The sequence below is a fragment of the Propithecus coquereli genome, unplaced genomic scaffold (assembly GCF_000956105.1).
Source record: "Propithecus coquereli isolate 6110/MARCELLA unplaced genomic scaffold, Pcoq_1.0 Scaffold74, whole genome shotgun sequence".
NCBI lineage: Eukaryota > Metazoa > Chordata > Mammalia > Primates > Indriidae > Propithecus > Propithecus coquereli.
In genome coordinates this window covers 6,423,579-6,427,934 of record NW_012153507.1, presented here as the reverse complement: position 1 = coordinate 6,427,934, position 4,356 = coordinate 6,423,579, and positions in this window count along the sequence as shown.

Below are 4,356 nucleotides of genomic sequence, written 5' to 3'. Positions count from 1 at the left end.
ATTCTTATAACTTAATTTCACTTTATTAACCAGAAGATCTTACTCATTCCTGTGGCCTAGAATATTTGCTTCCTTCCTCCTCCAAACCATTAATCAACTCTAAGTTACTAATGCCCTAAAAATCTCTATCGCAACACCATTTTACAGGAGGCTCTAACAGAATAATCCACTGAGTGGGATGGGGAAATTTAAAACATAGGCAGGAGGAGGATTATTCCTCCAGGGTCTAGGAAATGTAGGTGAGACGGGAAAGCTGAGAAATAAAAAAGTAGCGAGGATACAGATGGGCAGAAACCTCAAAATTCAGATAATGTTTTTGACCTTGGAAATTCTATTGCCTTTCCTTTCTTTCAAAAAGTGAAACAAGGTTTGTCTCTGACTCAATCCTAGATTAGTGTACTGTTTACATTTTTTCCTTATAGAAGAAAACTTATTTATCTGTTGTCTCCTGAATTTTTAAAAATGTCTTGTACATTTTCATTCTATGCATGCATCAAATATCACATGTATCCCATAAATCTGTACAAATATTATGCATCAATTTAAAAAAAGAAATAAGCTGAACACAGAAAGATGAATATCATATGTTCTCGTTCGTGTGTGAGAGCTAAAAGAGTTCAGCTCATGAGGTAGAGAGTAGAATAATGGTTACCAGAGGCTGAGAAGTAGGGGATGAATGAAAAGAAGTAGGTTAATAAGTACAAATATACAATTAGATAGAAGGAATAAGTTCTAATGTTCGATAGCACAGTAGGGTGACTATAGTTAACAATAATTTATTGTATTTCAAAATAGCTAGAAAGAAGTTTTGAAGTGTTCTCAACACAAAGAAATGATAAACATTTGAGGAGATGGACATCCTCATTACTCTGATTTGATCATTACACATTGTACGCATGCATCAAAAGTCATATGTACCCCGTAAGTATGCACAATTTTTATGTATCAATAAAGCAGGTTTTGAAATCTCAAAAAAGAAAAAATCCCCCATGCATTTTGATTTGTTTAACCAGTGGTTCAATGTGTTGGTAGTCACAAAGTATAAATACCGTGTCAACGCTAAGGAGACAAAGATGACCAAGATGGTCTTTGCTCTCACGGAGCTTAGATTCTTGAGCAGCCTTTGGTATGGGACCTAATTATAGTCCCTTCAAGTGTTCTCTGTCTCTCTTTTCTAGCCTATTCATCTCCGTTTCCTAAATCTTAGAAATCACATTCTTCCTTATGAGAGTCCGTGTCCCCACTACATCTACAGACTATCACAGGCTATGTGATAACAATATATTCTGCAATAAGTGTTTCCATCCCAGCAGGTAATGAAGTGAAACTCACCAAGTAGCCCATTTGTTGGGTGTTGTAGAGAGTTGTGCTCATGCCTGAATCACATTCACCACTCTGGAAATTTGACTGACTGCAATAATAGAGTATGGATTTCTACTAATAGTTATAAAATGTTTTCCAAATTTTTTGTCAATGCCTTTCCTAAAATCGTTTAAAACACATCGGTTATTTAACTTTAGATCACTTTATAGAACTATACTGTTTTACTGAATAGTCTATGAATTTCCTTATCAGAGGGTCACTAATGTCATATTGAGCACAACTATGGTTTAATAGGAACTACCCTTTCACTGACAAATCTTTAAACACCACCTATAATGCAATACCTAAAAGAAACTATTTAGAAAGGAAGGAAACAATGCCTTTCTCAACCTCCCTGTGTCTGAGACCAGAAGTGAAGTACAGAAGAAGTCATATTAAGTTCCCCTAGATTCCCATAGCCCTACCCACTGGAAGAAGATCGTCTTTGGACCACAAAGCAGTAACTCTGCTTTGCGTGTTCTTAATAAGGGACCAAATTGCCTGTCCCAAATGTTGACTATTCTTCTTCCCCAAACAGTACTTACTACTCCCAAGTGATCAATGGCAGAAGACTCAAACCAAATAGCAGAGTGCCTGGAGACCTCATTAGGTAATTCATTTCCTAATCCTGAGAATAACATCTTGGAGAGCAAAGTTGGCTTGGCTGTTAGGAACAATCTCTGGGGTGAAAAGACTGATTTCCCTCGTTAGAGTGGGCCATAGTCCTGCTAAGATCCATGTTAAATTTTCTGTCCATTTCTCTGGTGCCGAGGGAGAGGAGCTTAAGGCATCTTATGGAATGACTTTTCATATATGAGAGAACAGAAGCAACAATTGTCAAATAGGGTTTACACATGGATCCCTGCTGCCAGGCACAGAGAGGGCTGACCTTCAGGTGCTCTGACACTTGAAGCCAGTTTAAAGTCTCTAGCTAAAAATCATCAATCCTGCCCCTACATTCTATTGTATGAGCTTTTAATACTTTTACACTGATCTTTCTCATCTCTGCATTGCTTGTCACATACCCTATGTCCAATTTGGAGCCCTTGGCTCAGCTTGGCCCAAGGCCTCAGCCTTGCAGCTCATCTTCCACATAATAAAATCCATCTCATTATGCATAGCCCAAATCAATGTTAATGAGTGTCTGCAGTCTTAAAATATGTAGAAGTTGGCACTCAATTGTCAATTTCAATTTTAATTGAAATTAAAAATTCTTTTAATTTCAAAATATTAAGGGGGTACAAATATTTTTGTCACGTGGATACACTGTATAATGCTTAAGTCGGGGCTTTAGGTGTGCCCATCACTAGTGTTCATTGTACCTGATGGGTAAGTTTTTGCCACTCATCACCTCCCCCCTTCTTGTTTTCCAATGTCCTTTACATCTCTTTGTGTCTGTGTGTGCCCATCATTTAGCTCTCAATTATTACAGAGTACATGTGGTGCTTGTTTTTCCATTCCTGAGATACTTTGCTCAGGATAATGGTCTCCAGCTCCATCCAAATTGCTACAAAAGACATTATTTCATTCCTTTTTATGGCAGAGTAGTAGTACTCCACGCTGTATATATATGCCACATTTTCTTAATCCATTCATGAAATAATGGGTATTTAGGTTGATTCCACATCTTTGTGATTGTGAATTGTGTTGCGATAAACACTGAAGTGCAGGTGTCTTTTTGATAAAATGACTTCTTTTCCTTTGGGAAGGTACTCAGTAGTGGGATTGCTGGGTCGAATGGTACATGTACATTTATTTCTTTGAGGAATCTCCATATTGTTTTCTACAGAAGTTGTACTAATTTGCAGTCCTACCAACAGTGTATAAACATTCCTTTCTCTCTGCATCTATGCCAGATCTATTGCTTTTTGACATTTTATAAATGGTCAGTGTTGACTGGGGTAAGATGGTATCCCATTGTGGTTTTAATTTGCACTTCCTTAATGATTAGTGATGTTGAGCATTTTTCATGTTTGTTGGCCATTTTTCTATCTTTTGAAAAATTTCTGTTCATGCCTTTTGCCCACGTTTTAATGGAATTGCTTGTTTTCTTCTTGCTGATTTGTCTGAGCTATTTGTACTTTCTGGATATTAGCCCTTTATCAGATGTATAGTTTGTGAATATTTTCTCCCATTCTATGGGTTGTCTATTTACTCTGTTGATTATTGCCTTTGCTGTGCAGAAACTTTTTAATTTAATTAAGTCCCATTTATTTATTTTTGTTGTTGCTGTGATTGCCTTTGGGGTCATCTTCATAAATTCTTTGCCTAGACCAATGTCTAAAAGAGTTTTTCCTAAGCTTTCTTCTAGAATTTTTATGGTTTTCATGCCTTACATGTAAATCTTTTATCCATCTTGAATTAATTTTTGTATATGGCAAGAGATAGGGGTCATATTTTCAATTGTCACATATTTTTAACTCCATCATTTCTTTGGATTGATTTTATATTGCTAACTCAGTTGTAAGCACCTTTAGAGACTCTCTCTCATTCATCTTTTGCTCTTTGGTGTACCTATAGTTACTACTTCTACAAAAAATAATTGATAACAATTAATATATGTTCTTCTTATATGCTAGTTACTAAACTATGTAATGTACACATATTAACTCATTTAACCCTAATAATAATACCATAAGATAGCATTATTATACTCTCTTTTCAGAAGAGAAAACAGGAACAGAGATGTTACATATCTTTCCCAAGGACACTGAGCTGATAAATGGGAAACAGGACTTAAACACAGGAAATCCAGCCTCATAGGTTGTTATAGGTAGGTAAGATTGAATTTAACTTGAAATTGTGTTCGGTGGTGGTACTGGTAGTGGCAGCAATCTAGGAAGTCACCTTGATAATGTTGAAAAAAGGCATTAGATTAGTGATTGGTTTACCCAGATTTTAGTTCCACATTTGCCACTAACTTGATGAGTGTTTACATTGACACTTATCTGGGCCTCTGTTTATTCATCTGTGATTGATGATGTGATAATGTGG